At 35.2% G+C, this 25384-nt stretch overlaps 1 protein-coding gene across 1 annotated transcript in view; it reads left to right on the top strand.

Moving 5' to 3' along the window:
- The window catches only part of CSMD1 (CUB and Sushi multiple domains 1), a 2598423-nt gene that overhangs the window by 288956 nt on the left and 2284083 nt on the right, over nt 1–25384 (top strand). The gene's annotated exons all lie outside the window — the stretch shown is intronic.

Genomic DNA, 25384 nt, shown 5'->3' with positions numbered 1-25384 from the left:
GGGGTATTAAATTTCTGAATTTTTCAACATTTTTAACAGGGCATACATAATCTCTGGGTCCCTCCCATGAGAAGGAGGATTTCTTATAATGGATGCTTATAACTGAACAATTGTACTCGAGGTTTCACCTGGTACTGCAATCTAGCCTATAATCATCAAGTAGTAAGGTTGATTTAGGCTTATTCTTTCTCCATTAATCAGGCCCATTATGTGTTTTATCTTATTAGTGGAAGGTTCTTTTATTACTACTATTATTATTATTTTTTTTATTCTGTGCTCCTTGGTACCTGTATACCTATGATTTGGGTAGGTAGGTAGTACAATGGATAGAATGCTGGGCCTGGATTCAGGAAGATTTCCTTTTTTTATGTTCAAATATGACCTCAGACACTAGCTGTGTGACCCTGGGCAAATCACTTAACCTTGTTTTCTCAGTTCTCTCATTTCTGAAATTATTTGGAGAAAGAAATGGAAATCCTCTCTAATATCTTTTCAAGAAAACCCCAAGTAAGGTTACAAAGTGTAGAACATGACATATGATTGATTGAACGACAACCTATGATCTCCTGTCATCTTAATACAGTTCATTCAGGTTAACATGAACAAAATTAACATTGTATAATTTATTACCAATTTATAATACTGAAAACACTGATTTTGCTATAAATAACACCAACTCAATTAGCCTCACATATTTAATGTTGTTCCTCTATTATTAGCTAATTGGTCTTATATTTTTGCAATCCTAACATGGTAAAAATGAGTAAATCTGATTATATTTAGTATTCCTTCCAGTCCTGACATTTTAAAAAGAAAAATTTAAAGAAAAATAAGAAATTTGTAATTTGTAGGATTATGGTAAGTACCAAGGAGCTTGACTTGAAGATTCTTAGATGAAGGACTAAAAAAGATTGATTTATATTTTGTTTTTAAAAAATTTCTGAGGAGCTTCATGGGAAATGTTAAGTGTCTCACAAATCTGACCAAACTGAAAAAAAAAATGCCTTTTTTTTAGCACATGCATATTTTCTTTCGGGACTGAGAAAATGTTTTCTTTTAAGAGTTACAAATATTGTCTTTCCATGTAGGAATGTAAACAGTTCAACTTTAGTAGGTCCCTTATGACTTCTCTTTGCTGTTCACCTTTTCATGGTTCTCTTCATTCTTGTGTTTGAAAGTCAAATTTTCTTTTCAGCTCTGGTCTTTTCATCAAGAAAATTTGAAAATCCTCTATTTCATTGAAAGACCATTTTTTCTCCTGAAGTATTATACTCAGTTTTGCTGGGTAGGTGATTCTTGGTTTTAGTCCTAGTTCCTTTGACTTCTGGAATATCCTATTCCATGCCCTTCGATCCCTTAATGTAGAGGCTGCTAGATCTTGTGTTATCCTGATTGTATTTCCACAATACTTGAATTGTTTCTTTCTAGCTGCTTGCAATATTTTCTCTTTCACCTGGGAATTCTGGAATTTGGCCACAATGTTCCTAGGAGTTTCTCTTTTTGGATCTCTTTCATGCGGTGTTCTGTGGATTCCTTGAATATTTATTTTGCCTTCTGGTTCTAGAATCTCAGGGCAGTTTTCCTTGATAATTTCATGAAAGATGATGTCTAGGCTCTTCTTTTGATCATGGTTTTCAGGTAGTCCCAAAATTTTTACATTGTCTCTCCTGAATCTATTTTCTAGGTCAGTTGTTTTTCCAATAAGATATTTCACATTATCTTCCATTTTTCCAATCTTCTCGCTATGTTCTGTGATATCTGTCTTTCTCACAAAGTCCTTAGGGTCCATCTGTACCATTCTAGTTTTGAAAGAACTATTTTCTTCAGTGAGCTTTTGAATCTCCTTTTCCATTTGGCTAATTCTGCTTTTGAAAGCATTCTTCTCCTCATTGGCTTTTTGAACCTCTTTTGTCAATTGAGTTAGGCTAGTTTTCAAGGTGTTAATTTCTTCAACATTTTTTTGGTTCTCCTTTAGCAGGGAGCTGATCTGCTTTTCATGCTTTTCTTTCATCCCTCTCATTTCTCTTCCCAGTTTTTCCTCCACCTCTCTAACTTGATTTTCAAAATTCTTTTTGAGCTCTTCCATGGCCTGAGCCCATTGGGTGGGCTGGGACACAGAATCCTTGATTTCTGTGTCTTTGCCTGATGGTAAGCATTGCTCTTCCTCATCAGAAAGAAAGGGAGGAAGTGTCTTTTCTTCGAGAAAGTAGCCTTCAATAGTTTTATTTCTTTTCCCTTTTCTGGGCATTCTTCCCAGCCAGTGACTTGTCCTCTGAATATTCTCCTCACACCCACCTCGCCTCCTGGTCCTCCCAGCCAGCGTTTGGGGACTGAGATTCAAATGCTGCTTCCCGCCTTAGGGCTTTTGGCGGGGGCAGGGCTGCTATTCAGTGTGAGAATTAAGTTCAGGTGGTCAGGTAGGGGCAGGGCGGCCTCTCAGGTTCTGTTCCCTCAGGGGGTTTATGTACAGACCTTCCACAATGGATCCAGGCTCCTGCCCACTTGGGGAGCCCCTGTCTGCAGCCGCCTCTCAGCTTCTACCTCCCGGGGGGGCCCGAGCCATGGGGGAACCCTACTCCCCTCTCAACCCGCCAAAGAGACTCTCTCACCAACCCCCGTCACCTGTGGGTGGCGGGACTTGTGCCGCTGCTGGAGATCCCGTCCCTGAAGCCTGCTCGGATCTGTACCTCTCGGAGTCGCGGCCGCCGTAGGTCTGGACTGCGCTCCGCGTCTGCAGCGCGACGGACCTTTTGCGAGAGGTTTGCAGGTCCCTCTGTGGGTGGAGGGACCCGCGTGGCCTCTGGAGGTCCCGTCCCTGTAGCCCGCTCGGATCTTTTCCTCTCGGTGTCGCGGCCGCTGCAGGGCTGCACTCAGCTCCCAGTCTCGGCGCCCAGTCCGCAGCGCAAAGGACCCCCTGCGAGAGGTTTGCAGGTCTCTCTGGAACAGAACTTTCCCTCGCTCCAATATTCCATGGCCTCTGGGTGCAGAATTCACCGTGAGTTGGTCCCCTCTAGCCGTTCTGTGGGTTGTGGGTTCGGAGCTATGTGTATGTGCATCTTTCCACTCCGCCATCTTGGCTCCGCCCCCCCAAATGTTTTCCTTAAGAATAAATTTTCAATGTTTTGAAGATTTGAATGGCAGCAAAATGCATTCATGTGCATATCCAATTAGAAACTCTTTGCTCTACATGAGCTGTAGATAGAACTATGAATCAAAATAACTCAACTTTCCCTTTTGTCAATCAGATAGTCAAATGCTAGACAGTAAGGGCTAAATGTTGAAAGTTTTAGGGGACAAGAGAGAAGGGCAAAAACTTCTTTCTGGTTGGATTTCATTCTGCTCTAAAAAAGATTGTTCATTTTTCAATTGTTCTGCACTCCAACCAGGGGTTTCTGCTATTTACTCTACTAAATTTCCATTTGGTGTCAAAATTTTAGGCACTCAAGAATTCTGTCAGTAATACAGTAACTACAACTAGGGAAGATAAACTTTTTTATAGTTGATAGAATATTTGATAACATTAGGCAAATTACGTTTTCCATCCTGCACAATTTAATTTGATTTATATACATGAGAATTTTACAAGTTAAGCAATGGAACAAAATAGCCATATGATTAGCTTTCATTAATATCTATTCTTACTATATATTTTAAAAAATAGCTAAAATCAGTAGTTTGCATCTACAGAATTCTAGAATTCACTAGATTATCTAAATTCACTAGAGTGTTAAAAGTTTATTTTTTGTTGCCTAGGATTCTCAAAAAATTATCTACATGTAAAGGGCTTAATTGAAGTAAAAACTGGTCATTCTGTTTCCAGTGTAAGCAACTTGATGTTAAGTAAGAACTTAATGTTATTTGACTGAGACACTTTTTGATATGGGACAGTAGAAAGAGCACAGATGGAAAATCAAGAGAATTGGGATCTAGTTCCACCACAGCCACCATCTATTTCCTTAGCTGATTTCTTTGCTTTTCTTTGTGTCAAATGGGAGCTGAATTATATTCTGGAAGACTTTTATCATTCCTTAGAATTTCTATGATTTAATAATTAAAAAGAAAGAAATCTCTACCTTTCTCAGTCTGATCCAACATTGACAAAAATTACTATGCATTAGAAAACCTAAGTCTACTTTCTCCCAGATAGCCAGAATCAATTTTTCACATGGTAAAGATCCTGGTGGAAGGGGGAAGGGAGAGTCCTTTAAGAGACAATAATAGAAAAAAAAAAAAAAAAACCTGATGCTTTTTCCTAGAATTTCTTTAATTTAATTCATTCCTTTGAATTGTCAATGTACATTTCCTGTGGCACTAGGAGTTAGCCTTACAGTTTAATTCAACATGTCCTTTAATTTTATTACACATGTAACTAAAACTGGATAAAACTATTGCAGTCACTTCCAGAAGTTTGAAAATGTGTTTCTAGTTTTTCCTTTCTTAAGTTGTGGATTTACACAAAGTAAAGGGATTAAGTTATAAAAGAAGGAACTTGTGATTTCTTTTTCCCCCAGAAGGTCTCAGAGAGACTATACCTTTGGGGATAAACATCTTTCTAGCTCCTATGTGATTGGAAGAAAGTGTGGCTAAGAGGGATTAGCCTTCCAGAGTTTATCAAATGCTATGTATTTATAGCAACTTGTTAAAAGATTGGATACAAAAGAAAGAAACCAGAACATTTCTATTATCTAGTAGGGTTAACATATAATTTGAAAGAAGAAAGTCATAATACTTTTTGAAAGGGTGCTTATCTCATACCAGTTAATGGATGGGGTTATAAAAATCATTATATGTGTTTGAGTAAACACATTTGCTAAAAATTGTTAGTCGCTTGAAGTTACTTTTTTTCATTGTATGTTAATGAATAATCTTTCCTACAGAGAAACAAAATAAAGAACAAGATTTTTTTTTTTTTTCTGTTAGAGGAGATAGAGAAATCACTGCACTCATTTTGGAGAGGCTATGCTGATATTTTTGTAAATTATAAAATCATAGAATCCAAGAGGTGGGAGGGACTTCAAATGTTAATTCAACTAAATGCATCATGCATTTATTAAACATATGCAAAGTTGCCAGGCCTAGAGGCCTGAGGGCTACCCGAGTCTTACCTTACCTGTCCCAGGTCTTCGGTTGGCCAAACCGGATAAACGTATGAGAGAAGAGACTTTCCGGAGTCGAACAAGGGTTAGGCTTTATTCAGGGTCCTGGTTACATGTGCAGGGGGAGCTCTTCCTTAGGAGGGAGAGAGAAATCTCCCAAGGAGGCAAAGATCTTACGGTAAGAGATTGGAAGTAGAAGTGTAAGTGGGGAGAGAGGGGGAGGGGAGAGCGAAGAGAGGAAAAACGGAGCCTTCTGTCCTGTCAGGGCCCCTCCACGCTAAGAGCGCCTTCGGGCTTTCCTGACCCTACTTAAGCTCTCTGGCCACGTAGTTTGCACCTGAATACCGTGCCTGTTAGATAACAATAGGTGTGCCCAGACCTGGGCCAATCTCGAGGGCGGGGAGAGCTCTCTCCCATCACGTTTCTCACGGGAAGAGGCGGAAATACACGAGATAGCTCGGTCTCACTCCTTGATTCCCTGCTGTTTTCTGGGGGGCCTCATGAGAACTCTAAGATTTAGAAGTTCCCACCTTTACCCGCCCGAGACTGTCCACATGGAATTGAGCTTCCACCCCTAACACAAAGTGAGGTAGGTGCTAGGCATATAAAGCAAAAAAAAAAAAAAAAAAAAGTCTAGTTTTTATACTTAAGATACAACCCATACTTCAGTGGGAATTTCCTCAACACTACTGTCAGCAAGTGGTCATCTTATATGGAAAGGCATACCTGCAAATTTGGAAAACTCCCCATTTTCTAAGGGTGGTCCTTTCCATCACTTTAATTTTTAGAAAATCTTACTTCACATTGGATCACAGTCTATCTGCTTGCTACTTCAAATAATTGTTCATACCTCAGACATTTAAGCCCTTTTTCACATAAATAACCTTTCAAATACTTAAAGACAGAAAACATTTCCATTCTGCACATCAAATTCCTCTCATATCTAGACTAAATACTCCAAGCTTCTTTAAGTTATTCTTATATGGCACAATTTCAAGTCCCTATACCATCCTGCTCTGGACATATTACAGCTTATCAATATTCTTCCTACAATATGCAGTCCAGAACTCAGTACAGTACTCCAGATCTGATCAAACCAGGACAGAAAAGGGTTGAACCATTATGTTCTTCATTATGGATAAGATACATTGTAATTATAGTTTACTACCAATTAACATATGGTGCTGTCATGTTACATTGTTGACTTACATTGAGATTGAAATTTGTTAAACCCCAAGGTATTTTTCAAACAGTTGTCTCATCTTATCACCATATTTCCCTTATCTTATATTTGTAAAATTGAACTTTTTTAACGTAAAGGACTTTACATCTGTTTCTACTGTTTTCTTATTAAATAAATTGTTCTAGCTTTCTATGGACTTTTGAGATCTTAGCTGTTGTACAATAGGTAGAATTAGCTATTTTATTTCTACTCCAGCTACCAAGGTAGTCCATTCCATTTTGGACAGTTTTAAGTATTACAAATTTTATCATTTACTCTGTTAAATTTCACAGTGTTTGACTTGGCCCATCATCTTAGTTCTTCAAGATCACTACATTTACAAAGAAATGTCAGCCTGGAACAATGGGGAAAAAAGATAATGGATTAAAATCAAAGTACTTGGATTTGAACTCTAGCTCTCCCATTTACTACCTGTGTGATCCCAAATGGGCCACTTTATGCTTGTAGACCTCACTTTCCTCATATGTAAAATGAGGCATTGGGATTAGTTGGTCTCTCAAGTATTTTCCATCTCTTTATGATCCATGTGGCTCTGTTTAATCTAAAAATTTTACAGTTTTGTAATCATTGTCTATATCCACAGACTTGACAAAATACCCAAAGCACCAAGTGAAGAATATCTCTGGTATAATTCAATTGGGCTATCAACCTGTCAATAATTATTTTTTAATGCTGTCATTTGAGCACTTATAAATATACTTACTATTTAAATATCCTTCTAGTACTATCATCTAGCTCAGAGGTATCAAATGTAACATGTGTCTCATAATATTTCTGAGTGCAGCTTTAATCAGATTAAAATGTAATTGGGAAATAATTAACAAAATATATAATATTACAATAAATATAGATAGTATTACATTTTAAAACTGAGGTAATAGATCACCTTCAGGGATCCTTGTATACAGATTGTAGGCACTATTTGTATTTGAGTTTGACACCACAGGTCTAATTCATATTTCTCCATTTTATCAACAAAGATCATACAACCAACTTTGACAAATGCTTCACTAAATATAGCATATAGAGTTGGGGAGGGATTTTAGAGATTTAATCTATTTCCCTCGTTTTACAGATGAGAAATATATGACAAGAATATACTGGCTATAATTGTTTATTTTCTTCTTTTTTAAATGTTTTCAAAAACCACACCTTAAACACCAAGTCCTAGATTTTTTCCAGGAAAGGAAACTAAGTGAACTGAGTTTTAGTTTGAAGAATCTATTTTCCCCTTGTTGAAAACAGTGATCACATTTATCATGACATACCTCCAAATCTCTTTGGTGTTTCAAAAGTCATATAAAAAGAACACACGAATCAAAACTACACTGATTAAAATAGATATGAATTAAGTATTTTAGAATTGACCAGTGGGAAAATAGTATTTCTGTTTAGTCTATCTGATTATGATTTGATGTACATGTGTGGAATAGAAAGACTCAGAATTTAAGACAAACAAACAACAAAAGGTTTTGGATATTAATCTTGTTCATATGGGAATGTATATTATAGGAATGTATAATCTAACAATAATAATGTTGGAAATAAGCATAGTACATGAACTTTCCTGAATGGTCAAAATTAAGGATTTTTCTTCCAGTCCATAATATTACCTATGATAAATTTCACAAAACACTTTATTAAACAGTTTTATCTTTTGATCCCCTCTTTTATTCATTTTGGGAAGTTACTGCCACCAAAAATGATTAATAGTTTTGCTTCCAGTGTATTATGCATAGGTTTAAATATCTGTTTGACCCATAAACAAATTCCTTCACTGCAGTTTTTTCTAACTCTCCTCTCCTCTACTACCTGTGTGACCCTGAACAAGACACATCTTTGTTTGTTTCTTTATTTAATATATAAAATGTTTGGACACATTAGGGAGAGGGGTCAGAAATATATGGGAAACTACCAAGAATCTTTTTTCTTCTCTATATTCATTCAATTAGTGTTTTATTTTTGTTGGTTGAGTTGTTTTTAACTACAGAAGTGAAGAAGGCAGACTACAATTTCTGCAAATTCTTGTTGGTGATGTTTTTGGTCTTAGAAAAAAAAAATTGCCACTTGGATGAAGGAATATCTCTTTCCAAAATGAAACCCTTATCATTTTTGCAAATGTTTTTGGATGTGATGTGTTCCCCCTCCCCACACAAAGTTAATTATAACCATGAAAATCAGGTTTTTAATTATAGGGATCATAATGGCCCTGCAATTGGCTGTTCATTCTGTAGGAGCAAGTGGGGCATCTCCAGTTCAGCTTTGGCTGCATCTTGTAACTCACTGAGGTGAGATAAAGGGACCTAATAGGAAAGGCACTATGGAAATTAAAAGCCCAGTTTCCCTACTGAACACCATTTGGTCTGTGATTTAGAGTGTAACAATCCAATTGAAATGACTGTATTGTTATTAAGGAAAACTTAATCTAAGCATCTAAGAGAACAATAAAGATAACTAGCAGGTAAAATATTCATGACAAGATGCTATACTCTTCTGTATGTTCTTTCTAGCTCTGTTCTGACATACTGCCTGTCTGTCGCTAGGCAACCATGGAAGTATTAGTGTATAACATACCAGACCCACAGGACTGGCATATCTTCATTGCATTTTTTAGTGAAATTATATTAGCTACTAAAATATTAATGCAGTAAAATATATAGGAAATACCTCATTCAAGCTATGTTGCTTAGGAATTTTGACTTAAGCATTAATATAAATGCTTAGCTTTACGTCGTATAGCTCAGTATATTATACTGTAGTGTAAATTGAATATTTCGTTCTAAAATTGGAATTAAATGCTTCAAGAGATTCTACAGGCTTCATTCTTCTTGCTATCCTTCCCTTTGAGAAAAGTGCTTTATAAACCTTAAAGAACTATATAAATGAGGTTTTTATTATTATTCCCCTTAAATACTAAAATGAGATTTCAATATGGGCATTCACTCTAACAATGAATATTGCAATGCGTCTATGGCTACTGTATGACTCTTTTCCATGCCCTACCATCCATTTGAAAAAGGTATGGGGGGGGAACTTAATGTGACAGGGAAATATCTCATACACGTTTGATATTATAAATATACAAACTTGGCACATTGGTTATCCAGTAAACTCGTTATAGATGAGCCCATCTTTTTTTTTTTTATATTTCCCCCATAAACTATTATAACTATTACTGATGAATAATTTTCAAGATAATTTGTAGTACATATTCTGTAGGCACCTATTTCAGTTATTATAACAATCTATTAATCACTGTTTATGGAGCTCTTATTCTGAGTCCAGAACTTTTGCTCAGACTCAGGACAGATTAGGATTCGAATTCTCGATGCAATCAGCATATGAAGGCTGGGGTGACATTTCTGGAAGTTTATGGGAATGTGGAATGGAAGGGATTGGGTCTCTAGTTAAGAGCACGCACAGGTATTCTGTAACTGTTTACTGTCTGTTTGATGTTCTGTGAAGAAAAGCTTTTTGATTGGTGGCAAGAATTGTTGTGCATACAAATGGTACCAACTGGCCAAATTGTTTTTTCTTCTTCATAGCATATTACTAATGAGGACAAACTGTTGTAGATGCCAGGGTTGGGGAGAAGCCATGAGTCTTATCTCAAGTAAAGAAGCCATGAAGTGGATGAGTGGAAAGGTCTATATAGATTTGTATTGGACCCAGTTAAAAAGATTTCTTGATGGAAGCAAATGATAGGTATAATGCAAATTTGAGATTTAACAAGGCATGATCAAGGCTAATCCAATGAGGCAAGGGGTTCAAAACTAAGGGATAGTGTAGATGTAGTTTGGTAATAAAAGGATGTGATTTTGTCCAATTTTATTGATAGCAGGGAGGCTCACAGAGGTTAAGAGACTGAGGGATACATAGGTACGAGGTTCTTAGTTCTTCTGGCCTTACAAATACAAAACTTTTTTCTATTATACCACACTTCTTAATATTTCTTCAGCTATTATTTTGTGGGGGTAGGGACAATTATATCACTTTTTGCCTTCCCATTCAGTCTAGACAGGAGGTACAAAATGAACTTCTGCCTGGGTGTCTCTCTAGCCTCATTAGTGAGTGGTACATATGACCTATTATACTTAAGTATGTTCCATTTTACTTCCTAAACCAGTCTAAACTGCTTTGTACATACTCTTTGATTCCCTTTCCCTGGCAACACCTCCATTTCCATTTACAGTATCATAAATAATACTGTCACCACTACTCAAGAATGTGTGTATATAACCCTACCTGATTCCATTTACCATCTTTATAACTTTATGACCGATTCTCCTTTCCCTTTACTAGAATATAATTTTCTCAGGGGCATGTGCTACCTTTATTTTTGTTTTTGTCTTTTTTCAATTTCAGTGCATAGCACAGCCTGGAGTACACAGTAAGTGCTTAAAAAATGTTTTAGCATTCATTCAATCTTTACAGTATAGAAAACCCTGTCTAAGGAATTCAGACCAGGACCAATTCCAAGGGAAACATAGGTCATGAAGGAAAGAATATGTGGCTCTTACAATGGGAGAATCAAAGAGTAGGTTAGATTAGGTAAGAAAAGAGAGGAAAGAGTTTATGTTGAAGAAATCCTATCTCCTTTTCAATTTAGCCTGAGGTCAGCCTTAGCTAATATTATGGGAATGAATTCCATATCTGTAATTTTGACAATATTTATGTATTTATGACTATAAAGAAGCAGTATTTTTTATCATTTTAGAGTTAATTTCTCAGGATCCATGGCTATGGCAATGTCTAGATTCCAGGTGTTAGATAATAACTCCCAGAGCTGTCCCAAGGATCCTAGATAGTAATTCATAGAATCATAGTGATAGACAGTCCTACTGAGACTGCTTGCACAGCATGACAGTATTGCTAAAGTTAACCTGTGAGCTTAATGTTGGCAAGATGCCTTCTTTGTCTATTGCCTTATAAAGCAAATGGGCACTGGTTAGTGAGTGGGGAATGCATAAGGGAACTTATAGGGGGATATGGAAGTATAATGCTTCATGTGCCTTGATTGACCCCCATAAAGTCTTGGCGGGAATCTGTGGTTGCCTCAACCATTCCCCATTGAGACTTATGGGATTCTGTAGGAGTTGTAGCTCCTACTATATTCTTGCTAAATCCTGGCAAGAAGGGTGATTAAGGAATGCTGTAAGAGCTGGGGCTCCCATTATCAGGAATGCTTTTGAGTAGAATAGACTAGAATAAAGTAGGATTATTAACCCCTCTAAAATTGTCTTCCTGTACTTCCTGTCTGACCAGATCAAAAGTGAACCCATTAGAGGCTGGAGTACAAAAACTACAGCGCCTCCCATGTGTTATCTGTGAAATAATGGCAGTCAGAAAGACATACTGGGAACCAGCCCTAGAATCAAGAAGACCTGTATTCAGGTCCTACCCCATCTCTTATAGGAAGCTGTTCCCAACCTCCCTTAAGTCTAGTGTCTTCCCTCTATTAATTATCTACTGTTTATTCTGTATATATATATATATATATATATATATATATATATATATATATATATATATATATATATATATATATTCTTGTATATATATATTCTTGGTTTGTATAAATTTATTTGCATATTTTCTTCCCCACTAGATTGCATATTCCTTGCTAGCAGGGACTGCTCTTTGCCTCTTTTTGTATCCTCAATGCTTAGCACAGTTCCTGGCATATAGTAGGTGCCTAGTAAATGTTTATTAAATAAATGTTTCTGTATGACCCCTGACAAGGAGTTCCACAACATTGGAATGAACCGCTTGTTCAGATAAAGTTACTTTACTTAAAATGTATTCAGTGACTCTCCTGGTAAAATCATACCTCTTGCAGTTCTGTGAAATTTCAGAAGCTTCCTGCTTAATTTATAAAGTTGTCTTTATATACTCCTTGCCCAAAGAGTCAACAGTTCAGTTTCAGGTAAATCCATCTTGGTGAGAATCTATATACTTCAAATTATTTCATTTAAGGAGCCCTATTAATAGTCTCAGTATACCAGAATGAAGAGAACTAGATGGATACTTTTTCTACTTTGTTCAGGTATCCTTCTTATCTGGTAACTGAAATGTTGAGAGGTGGTGATTATTTATTGTCACATACTTCCTTTTTAATTCTTCAACTTGATGATTAGAGAAAGATGATTTTATAGTTTTGCTTCAGAGAGAGAGAGAGAGAGAGAGAGAGAGAGAGAGAGAGAGAGAGAGAGAGAGAGAGAGAGAGAGCGCATACGGTAAAAGACAGTTATCTTGATGCATTTTAAGAGGGAAAATTTGATATATCTACAGTGGGTGTATGGCATGCACCCAGAGTGCCTAATAGAGATTTGTTGTGTGGATGATACAAGGGAAATGCTTCTGGGATCATAGTAGTGACATGTAAAGGAAAGCCTCAGAGAGAAATATTGTAGAACAGTAACATTCTGCCACTGGTACCCCATTGCCACCTCATGGTAAAGAAGAAGTTCCTTGATTGTGTGGTTCACTTGAGCCTCCTTCTCTTTGCCTCAGAGCTTTTAGGTGAGCTTGGCAATTCTTGAAGGGAGGGTATACTATGAATTTGTGAGTTCAACTGATTCCAAGCACTCCTTGTTACAGTTTAACAGGCAATGAAGCAAAGATTCCTTGAGAAATGAAAAGTGACTTTTGATAGCAATCTTGAGAACTGCAGCTCACTTCTACCTGAGACACAGACTCATCCAGTAGTCATACTATATCTGGACATGAAATTAGGGGGACAAATTATGTGCAGACATTGATCTAATTAAGTTGAGCCTACTTCTTACCCTTTCTCCATAACAAAGTGGCATAGGGGAGAGTGTAACCTGGGGATGTTGGGAGAAACTTTTTTTTCTTCTGACTGTTCCTGGCCCTCACAACAAATGGAAAACATTGCTACTGGGGTTTCACTCTAAGAGATACATACCTTAAATGCTCAAGGTACCCTAGAAGTCTGAGGGAAATATACACCACTAGATTTGAGATAGTTAACCAGAGCAATTCACGCTACACTTATCATTCTTTCAGAATTAAGGGGAAAAAACCAATCAGTTATCTTCATATTAACTTTCATAAAACCCACCCAATGCAAAGTTGTTAAATACTGCCTGGAATTCTGATTGATATTCATTGGTTCTGATAGTTATTTCAAGAGTTTTTTTTTAAATAGAAAAATCATTCAGGGCAATTGAAAAATTACTTTAGCAGCTGACATGAAGGCTTGAAATACATCACCTTCAAGGAATTACACACTGGAAATTAGGTTAGGGCCAAAGAAATCATCCCAAACTATTTGATGGGAATCTTTGTTCCACTTATGGAAAACAACAGTTTTAAGTGCTAATTTTAGAGAGGAGCTTGGCCTGTTTCCAATTTGGGATGAATACTTAATTTGAAAAATTCCTACCTAGAATGTTAATTGTCTTTTCAAATGAATATAGTAATGATGTAGAAGATAACATATAATTATCTCTAATACATGTAGATCCAAACTTGGTAAATTGTAAAGGTAATACAATATAAAAATACTTTCCCTTGTAAATTAAAGTAAAATTGTGGATTTTTGTAGGCTTTATCTGGTTAGCTCAGAATTGCATTTTTTCATCTTCTTTACTTTTTTTTTTTTAAAGAAGGTAGCCCTTGACTGTGACATTATTTATTTTTTTGTTTTGTTTTGGGTTTGTTATTTCATCAGGGAATTTCTGATGAGGAAACTTCTTATATTCAAGCAGATTTGCATCTTCTCTGCAACTTATAGTCTTGCAAAGTTGCTTGGGGGACAATGATGAAGTGACTTGATCAAAGTCATGCAACTAGGATGTCTCAGAAGTGGAACTTTTTCATAGCTCTTCCTGACTCCAAGGCCAGCATTTCATACATTACATCATGTTGTCTTTTAGCATAACAAAAGTGGAAAGTTATATAACATTGTGAGGTTTATAACATAGAATGTTCTGCACATTAAAATAATTGCGACTTATATTGGGCTTTAAAGTTTGTAAGGTTTTATATGCATTATCACATTTGACTCTCTTGAAAATTTTGTGAGGTAGGTATCATTGTATCATGGGTATCATTATCTTCATTTCACAGATGAGGAGACTGAAGATCATGTAGGATTTGAACTTAGGTCTTCCATAATCCAAGTTCAGCATTCTACCACTGCCCTACTTTGCCTCTTCCCACTCAATAGCCAGTCAGTTCAATAATTAAAACAACTTGTAGGATAATCATTTAATTTAGTATTACCATTCTCATTTTTGCAGATGTGGAAGCTAAAGCCCTCAGTTGTGAACTGGTTAGCAGAGGAAAGATCTGACCTCAGGTGTCTAGATATCAACTTCTTTCCATTATCCCATGCTGCCTTTTCCCAATTGATAAATAGGTTGTTACCTGTCAAAAAGAAAGACTTCTGTCCTTAACAATGTCTTTGTCTATCATAGTGACATTTTTTAGAGAAAAGGGTAGGAAAAAACATATCAGAACTAATGGGTTCTTTTGTAAAAACATATGGTTCCTATGTCTAAGGAAGGTAGATATTGGGTGGCACTTATACATAGAATGATAATATAATTAATTAATCAGTTCCCTGCCTGTTAACAGTTATCTCTTACTTGGACAATATCAACCAAAAATATTTTATTTGACATCACCATCTGATACATTGACAAATAAAAAATGCATTAATGTTAATAAGAGTTGATTCATTTTTTATTTTAAAAGTTATCAGTGTTAGTGATCAGTTCCTTCTTGTTTGAAAAAGAAAAGAAAATGTTTCAAATGCAATGCCAGCTGTGTTAATATCAGAGTCTTAATTCAGATCTTTCAGACAAATCAGCATGTATTGAAAAACTAGTTGTCTATAAGTGATGAAATGGTGTGCCAGAAATATTATGGACAAAATTATGTAACCCAGCTTAGGATCATAGGATATGGAGCTAGATGTAATATTATGTCTTTTTAATCTCTTCATTTCATAGAGGAGAAAATTGAACCCCAGAGAACTTTTGATTTAACAAATGGTGAATATCATAGCCAGAATTTGAAGTGCTTTTTCTCACATGCTTCCTTCACCCCTCTCCCACTGTTCTGCCAGTGCAATATTTACAGCACCTACGGTGGCTATAAATATGCCAGCCCAGTTCTGAATTGCAAAATATAACATCGCAAATGCTCCACATGGAAGACTGAACCAAAACGTATTCAAATAACAGAAAGCCAAATTCCCAACACCAGAAAATCAAATCTATCAAAGCAACAAAGAAATCTAAACACAATAACGATCCAGGGGCACTACTATCCCCAAGCCTTCTCTCTGTTAGGCTACCCACAAACGAGCTCCCTTAAGCAAATCACAAACAAGCTTTCTCATTCATGCTAGTCATTCTGACTGCTCTGACTCACTTCCTGTTCCATTCATTCAGCAAGCTCCTCCCACCACAGGCTCATGTGACTCAGACTTCCATGTGACCCAGGCAAGTCACATGGACCAATTAATGGATGGGAAATATCTTCCTATTTAAATTATCATCACATCCATCCTCAGTTTAGCACCACCATTATGAACTACATTCAACATGAGATATTGATGATGGATGCCTTTCTATGAAGGACCTTGACTTCCATAGATAGCATTCAGTTGTCAAGTACTGTTAGAGCTTTCATAATAATTTATATTTATATAGAACTTTTAAGGACTGAAAGCATAATGAGTTCATTCAATTAGAAAATATTTGCTGAGGTCTCCATGGCAGAGACTCAAAAGATGTATCAAGAGGGTCCAGGAGCTTTGAGAAACTTTCAAAAATATGATTTGATTCCATAATTTAAAAAGATATTGATGAAGAAGAAAAGGAGTAAGAAATCTGAAGAAATGTGGTGGCTACACAGGGAGCTCTCATATCAGCATAGGTTTTTAAAAGACAGGAGAAGAAGGGGCATGAAAGCAAGGAGGAGTAAAAAAAATAAAGGAGCAAAAAGGGTCAGATACACAAAAGGTTAGATTAAGTTAAAGAAGGTAGAAAAATGCTATGGATAATATATATATATATATGTGCACATACACTAATATATGTATGTATGAGTGCATATATGTGTATATATATATACGTATATTCAGGTATGTGGGTCTCACATAGTACCTTGTGCAAAATAGACACAGTAAATATTTATAATTATTTCTTGAGTGATTAACCAGTGGAGAGGCAACATAATGTATAGTAAGTATAGAGAATTATTTGGCCTTAGAGCCAAGAAGATGGCAGTTCAATTCCCGCTTTGTATCTATACTGGATGTATCACCCGTAAAAGGTCATTGAAGATTTTAGTGCCATACACAACTCTAAGACTATAAGGTTCACAGAAGTTGCTGATATGTATTGGCAGAGAGATTTTCTTCACCTAAGAATTCCTTAAATTAATGAAAACTCAGGTCTCATTCATATTAGAGCTACTTTGAGCTCTCACACCTAATTCCCCATGTGCAGTCAGTTGATTTGCCTTGTCAAGTAAAAACCCTAGTTCAGAATTTCACCACATTAAATCTATATTATTTCAACAGTCTCCTATTTTATTAACATATTTCAAGTTTCTCCCCTCGCCAATCAGGCCTCAATATAATTGCCAAAGTGATATATCTGATGTATAAGTCACATCAAGTCACTCTCCTACTCAGAAAAGCTCAAGTAGATCTCTACTTTCTCTAGTATAAAATACAAATTTCTCAGTTTGGTATTCAAAGTCTCTTTTCACAATCTGGGTCCAATGTTGTATTCCTTTCCAGATATGTTATTTTCTTTTAAGTATTCTACGTCTCCTATAAAACTGTTATTGTTATTCTTCATAAATGACATTTCACCTTTTACCTTCATCCATACACGGACACACACACACACACACATATATATAATACATATACATACACACATATGTGTGTATACACATATACATATGCATACATATGTACACAGAAATTATATGTATGTTTCTCTTGATAGAATGTAAGCTCTTTGAGTCCAAATACAATTTCATTTTTATATTTGTATACTAGTTCCTATAATAGGACTTGGCACATAAGTAGCATTCTTATCTAATTATTAAGCTAACCCTTTCAACTAAAAATATAGACTCAGAATAGAAGACAAGAGACCATGTCCTTTGCAAAGGAGAAGGCAGATCAAATAAACAGAACAAAAAAATCATTAGTTGTTATGTGTCCCTGTTACCTTTGAAATTGAATTTGCAACATTGTAATATTTCTTTTATTACCTTAATGAATTGGTCACAATGGATTTGAATGAATCAAATCAACTTTCATCACAAATTGGGAAAATCAATCCCCTTTTTTTCTTAAAAGAGAATTTCTTTTTGATGCAATATTAATAGTCTTTGCAACTGAAGTTGCATGTGGTTTTATTTTAACAAGATGTAATATAATATTTCAAAGAAAGGATTAATTTTTATAAAGATTAATTTTAAAGTCAAATTAAAACTGTAATTAACTCCTATTATTATAGTAATAAAGCAACCTCCTTAGACTGGCATTTAAACACTGCACAGCTTAATTTTAATTGATCTTTCTAGCTGGTGTCTTAGATTACTTCCCTTCATAGAAGCTCTGGGTCAGTCAATTTGGACTGTTAACTGATTCATGAACTTACGCAGCACTCTCCTTCACTGATGTGCTCAGGCTGATCATTTCACATTGCCTCCTTCCCCGTCTTTTGACATCCTCCTTTGAGCCCACTGAAAACCTCTTCATTGAAGGTTTGACTCAGATGTAGCTACTTCCAATCATTTTCCCAGTGATTTTCAAATTTTCCTGCTTTTTTTTTAGATCCCTCCTCACTCTGATTTTCTATAAGCAGGATAAGTACTACAGAGATGCTTCCTTTTGTGTTCCCCACTGATGTGACTCTATACAGGGGAATAGGACTATAACCATATATGATGATACAGTTGAGAAGAATTCATCTAAAACTGTCGGTTGAAGTCTTGAAGGTGATGGAAATCTTTAGAGGAAAATACTTAGAGGAAAAATGCAGAGGTCATTGAAATATAATGTGGAGAATAAACGTTTTAAGTGAAAAATACTTGTTAAAGATAGAAAAAACAAAAGTAATAAGTGAGGCAGAGAATGATGGGAAAATAGAACCATGGCAGTTAAATAAGAAAACTTTAAAAGAGACTAAAACCACAATCATAATGCAACAAATCTATCAAGGGGATTGAGGGCTGAGAAAATATTAAATCTACAATAACGTAGGGAGCTTTGAGAACTTTTGAAGTATCTTGAGATTTGCTTTCTTAGGTAATTCTCATTTATTGTTTGCTAAAAATTCATTCGTGTATTCCATTGTTAATATAGCAGTGCATAACCAAATTGACTATAACGCTGAAGGACTGTTGTTACACTTTATTAGAATGCATTATACGTTATTGTCATAACATTTGTGAGCTGTAAAAGTCACTTTCAGTGGTCTCTCAGGATAAATCCAGGGTAACTTCTAGTAGAGAAATCCTTGAGTGGTCTACTTGTAACTTTTCATTTAGTGGGATTAATTTTTTTTTCATATGCACAGGGTACAGTGTGTGTGTGTGTGTGTGTGTGTGTGTGTGTGTGTGTGTGTGTGTGTGTGTGTGTGTGTAGGGTATAAGAATAATGACTTTTAAGGATCTAATTACTAATACTGTTGATTCCATCATCATAATGATTGCAGGTATTGAAAGAATAAAAAACTGTGATGACTAAACTACTATCCCTGATATCTGAAAGTCAATAGAAAATGGGAAAGGTATTTCAAGACTGGGAAGATCAAGTGTTCTCCAAAACTCAACGCTTCCCCCCCTAAAAAAAAGTAAGAGAACAAAGTCAACAAACTTAGAGGCTTAGCTTAGCTTTGGTTTCTGGAAAAAATATGGAATGAACATTAAAAAGAAGATAATTGGTAAACATTGAGAAAGTGAAGTTATTTCAAAGAAGTAGAATAATTTCATCAAGAAAAATCATGCTATATTACAGTCATTTCCTTTGTAAACAAGATTATTAACGGGGTAGTTAAGGGGAATGCTGTAAATATAATTTCCTTATATTTTAGCAGAACATGTGAAAACAGCTATTCATGGGGAGAAAATGAAAATTTGTCACTAGAGTATAATAAAGTTAGTTATATTCAGAAGTGGTCAACTGGCTGGACTCAGAATAACTGTAAATGGCTAAATGTCAACCTGACAAGAATTTTCCCATGGAGACTATCTATGCTTGACTCTGAGCTATTTAACTTTTATTATTATCTGGTTGGTTAAAAGCATAGATACATACCCATCAAAATTTCAGATGATACAAACCTGAGAAGGGTATTTAATAGTCCCAGTGACGTAGCTGGGACATAAAATGATCTTGAGAGGCTAGAACTTTGGAGTTAATGAAACAATATGAAATCCAATGTGCATAACTATAAGGTTTTTGCCATACAGGATTGCCAACGTTAAGTTCCCAAGTACAAGATTTCTACATTTAATGTATGATTACATAGTAATTTTACTGAAGGTAAAAGATTTCCCTTAATTTTTACTAGAATACAGGTTCAATCCAAGTCATTAGAAATGAATGGCAACTTAAAAAATGCTAATTTGATATTACCATCAAATAACAAGCATAGCTTCCACAAATTGGGAGTTCATATTCTCCTTTATTGTACTATGCCTTCATCAAAGCTTATTTGAAATGTTGTGCTCAGATTCAGCAGAACAAAGGAAGGAAAGAGGGAAGGAAGGAGGAAAAGAAGGAAGGAGGGAAAGAAGGAGGGAAAAGAGAAAGGAAAGAGGGAAGGAAAGAGGGAAGGAAGGAAGAAGAATTAAGTATGTAAGTAAAGCAAGGCAAGAAAAGGACCTAGAAAGCAATGAAGGCTGGCCTGGTCCTTTCCATATAATGGAGGCTCATCTTCATTTGGTTTATAACAGTTTAAGAAGAACATTGAGTAAGTAAGTTATGTCCAAAAGAAAACAACCAGGATAGAAAAGATCTTTAGTCTATATCATATGTGTTTCTATTAATGGAACTGGACATCTTTATCCTAGAAAAGAGAAGCCTCAGGAGAGACTTAATGACATAGGATCATATATTTAGAGTTTGAGGGTACCTCCCTCAGAGGCCACTTTGTCTGATATCCTTATTTTACAGATAAGTAACTGAGTCCCTTAGAAGCAAGATCTTATCCATGTTTATGCAGATAGTTAGTGGCAGAACCACTTTTAAAACATTTATTGATGTCTTTTGACTTCAAGTCAAGCTCTCTTTCCATGGCATTTAAATATTTGAAGGAATTTCATGTAGAGGAATAATTTGACTTTTTAAAACTTAATCCTCAAAAGATAAAACCAAGATAAATTTGTGGAAATTGCAGGGGGTTAAATTTAGTCTTGATGTCTACAAAGACATCATAACAGTTTTAAAAAACTGCAAAACTTGAATAGGTTTCCTCAAAAGGTCCTGGGTTCCTTATCCTTGGAATTCTTCACATAGAGGTTACATGACCACTTGTCAGGTGTATTACAGGGAAATGGCTTACATAGATAGGGTGAACTAGATGAAGTCCCTTTCAACTCTCAGATTCTGTGATTCTGTGAAAATGTCATTCTGATTTACCCAGAAAATATTCAAAGAGATATTGAGGACCTGTTGGACAGACAAGGTAACCTACACACTTAAATATATTTCAGTCATTCATCAAGTATGTATTAAATACTTTCTCTGTACATTGAACTTTTTTATCTGTTCTCCTCTCTTATGGGGTACATTCCTAACATCATGTCACCATGCATTTTCCTCTGGAAAAAAGCTCTTACCATATTATATTTAGAATGAAAAAAATAAATAAAACAAAACATATGAACCCATTAGTAGTAAACCTACCAGGTAAATGCATTCTAACTCTCTGGTACAGATTTTCCCGTGTAGAACAATTCTGTTTTATGATCTGGATTCATAAAATAGAAAAAAAATGTCAAATTAATTTGGCCTTCTTCATCTTCCCAAAATGTCACTAATTCATTTAATTCAGTCTATTTGCAGTGTAGGCAACTAGCGACAGAAATTTTAATTATAAATTGAAAATGCATATGCGTATAATTGTGTGTGTGTGGGGGGGGGGGGTCTTTTAGAATTTGATGTGAAATTGTCTTAAACTAACATAGCAACCTTTATCCATGGGAAATTTCAGAGGTATTTCAGCTGAAATGCTTAACTTCTTAGTTTGGTGTGAACAAGAGCAAACACAAATTAAAAACAAAGATTCATGTCCCCTTTGCTGCCATAAGTTGGGTTAAATGGTCATGAATAAAATTCTTCAACAGGAGAAAAATGCAAGGTAATACATATTAGAGTTAGGTATCTAGGCAACAAGTAACAGAGTTGTGATTCCAATAAAAGTCTCTTGATTACTGCTTCCCTATTCTTTCTAGGGCAGTTAGATGGTATAATGCATAGAGTGCTGAGCCTGAAGCCAGGAAGACTCATCTTCTTCAATACAAATCTGGTCTTAGACACTTACTAGCTGTGTGATCCTGGACAAGCCACTTAACTCTATTTACCTCAGTTTCTTCATCTGTAAAATAAGCTAGATAAGGAAATGGTGCACCACTCCGATAATTTTGCCAAGAAAACCCTAAATGGGGTCATGAAGAGTCATCTGTGAATGAAATGATCAACAATAAAAATAAATAAAAAGAGGAAGGCATCTATACAAGACTGTTATCACTTCACAAGTATTTCTCCTGTGATCTGAGGTTTCACTAGGGTGTGTATTCAAGACCCTCCATTAAATTCCTCTTCTGATGTCTAATGGGATTATGGAGGTCACTATGAATTCTTAGTGTATATGCTAGTATATTCAACCTTTGACTTATATGGTTTCAAGTATGGACTCAGAACTAGATTGTACATCTATTATCTAATGACCAGTCTAGCTACATGTGAAGACTTTCATCATAAGATTGTTGATAATGATTTATTTTGAGCACAGCAGCTCTCAAAGACCAGTTACCAAGATACAGAAGGATGATTGGAGAGGAAGAGAGTATCCAAACTGGTTAATTTATAAGTCTTTGCAGTATTGAAGGATAGATGATGGATTAGATGATAGATAGATAGATAGATAGATAGATAGATACATAGATAGATACATAGATACATAGATACATAGATAGATACATAGATACATAGATAGATACATAGATACATAGATACATAGATACATAGATACATAGACAGACAGACAGACAGACAGACAGACTAAAGAAAGCCATAATCATAGAGTCAGGGTTATTCAATTGAACAGTTGGAAGGGACCTCAGAGATTGTCTAATTAAACCTTCTCATATTAAAGGAATTGAGGATTTATTAAATGTTTATAGTACAATAACACTTTCTCACAAACTTTAAGCCCAAATTGAACTGTCTTGGTTTAAAAAAAAGTGTAGCAATATTTATAGGCCTGGCTATATAACCATACCACTAAGTGAGTTAAAAATACTATGCAAAGTTTGGGGAAGCACAATTCCAAAATAATATTTGTAATTAGGAAAATATACTGAACAAAAACATAGTTTTGAAGGAAAGTAGTTTCATAAAGAAAAAAAGACTGAGAAAGGTTAATGATTGTCTTCAAATGTATTATGTGTTATTATTAAGGAAGATGCCAGTCAATGGTTATGCGTTCCTACTGAATCTAGAAAAAAAGTAAGTGAGATGTTACAGGGAAAGGAATTTAAACAAAAGGAAATAATTCTAAAATCCTTTACTAAGGATTGTTATGGAACTTTCTTCCCTGGAGGCATTCAATTCCTTCACTATAAAACCATTTGAGTTTATTTTTTACCTACTCAACCCAATTCAATAATGTAATGATTGCTAAATTTAAAGTATGTAAAGAACATGGTTCAGTGTATAAAAAACTGGTCATGATACTTAGGAAAATCTGGGTTCAAATCTGGCCTCTGATACATTAATAACTTGTGACTCTGCGTAAGTTACCCTGAATTTGATACTTAAGTTCTTAAGGTGCAGGAAACTCTCCAAGATTTAAGTTACAGAGAATATGCTAAACTATATATATATGTGTGTGTGTGTGTGTGTGTGTGTGTAGATACATATGTACATACATATACACATATATACACATACATATTCATGTATATGTGAGTGTAATACATAATATATGAATACTTATCTACATATAGTAAATAAACACACACGTATATATATATATATACATATATAAAAGGAATAAGGATAGAGACTAGACTTGCAGTTTCATAAATATATACACACACACATAAATGCACAGACTCACATATATACCTATATATACATGTGTATTTATCTATTTGTCTGTCTGTCTACCTCTATCTTTATTCATTATATGCTAATGAGTAAGACGTCAGTCAAAAAACAAAACAAAATAAAACAATGCCAGCACCCAAATCTATTTTCTTCTGGGTGAGGTGGCATCAATAGAAAGATCAAATATGTGTCCAGCAAGCAACATCTTGGCCTGCAACAATCCTGATTGCAACTGAAAGCAGATTAAAATATGATTGGGAAAAATTTAATAAAATAAATAAAAAGTATAGAACATAGGTAAAGTTAATATATGATGGTATCTGATCCCTACCATGAAGGAAGATAAGGATTACAGGAAGTAGAAATGAGGAGAAAGCATCTTTCCAACATAGGAGTTAGAATGTGCAAAGACTGATAAGTTGGAGATGGAATGCTAAGTTAAGGCAACAGAATATGTACTAAGGCGTCCTTGTCTCTACTTTGGTGCTTTACTCCCTACTCAAACATGTTTCTATCAGGAACAAAAATTGATCATATCAGACTTTTAATAAATTCTCATTAAGTGTTCAGAATATTTAAAAAATACATTTGATCAAATATATTGATTGCAGTGAGATTTGAAAATGAATTCACTCTTTAAGCTTGGAACAAAGATATAACCTTAAATTAACTTTACAAATGTGACAAAGAAAAGATTTTAACGTATAAAGCAAACACACACACACAACAGTACTCTGATCTAATGCCTTTATTTATTTATTTCATCTCTTCTAGGGGGCACAGACTCTTATATGATTTTCCATCTGCATTGGTAATTGATTAATCTGATAATTAATTATTAATCATGAATCTGTTTTTCACCCAATATATTCTTCTGTTCGCCAGTGTGGTACATATCTCTCTCTCTCTCATTTATAATTACTTCTACTAGTAGTAGTATTACTACTACTACTACTACTACTATTAGTACTATGACTAGTACTACAACTAGTACTACTACTACTACTACTATTAGTACTACTACTATTAGTACTATGACTAGTACTACAACTAGTACTACTACTACTACTACTATTAGTACTATGACTAGTACTACAACTAGTACTACTACTACTACTACTACTACTACTACTATTAGTACTATGACTAGTACTACAACTACTACTACTACTACTACTATTAGTACTATGACTAGTACTACAACTAGTACTACTACTACTACTACTACTAGTACTACTTGATTCTTGAGACACTTCAAATTTCTACTTGTGTGGTTGAGTGAAGAAAAGCACAATATATTGAAAAATGGATATATTATTTGCAGTCCAAAAAACAACTTTTGCGTCACAAAGTTAGGCATTGTCCATTTGTCTCCAGGAACTTCAAAGTTATTTGTTTCAGAGAGGGAGAAAAAATAGTGTGTCACTTTCCTTTCTCTGCAAGATCAATGACTCAGGACCAGGAAAACAATACTGCTTTATTTATGAGACCAGAGAGAACAGATGTTGATTAAGACAAGGTCTAGACCTTCAGCATTCACTAGTGATCCCTTGGTCCTTCTTTACAAGAAGGGTTAAAACCCTAGGATTGTGGCTAAAAGCCAAAATTACTAATTACATGTAGTCCACATCAATCACTTACACTATCAGCATTTGTATCCTTTACTTCAGGTCCTGAGTCATTTGGTAATGGTATAGAATATTT

Source organism: Notamacropus eugenii, chromosome 1 (assembly GCF_028372415.1).
Source record: "Notamacropus eugenii isolate mMacEug1 chromosome 1, mMacEug1.pri_v2, whole genome shotgun sequence".
Lineage (NCBI taxonomy): Eukaryota > Metazoa > Chordata > Mammalia > Diprotodontia > Macropodidae > Notamacropus > Notamacropus eugenii.
Note: the sequence above shows the minus strand (reverse complement) of the source record. Positions and strands in the feature narration are given on the sequence as shown.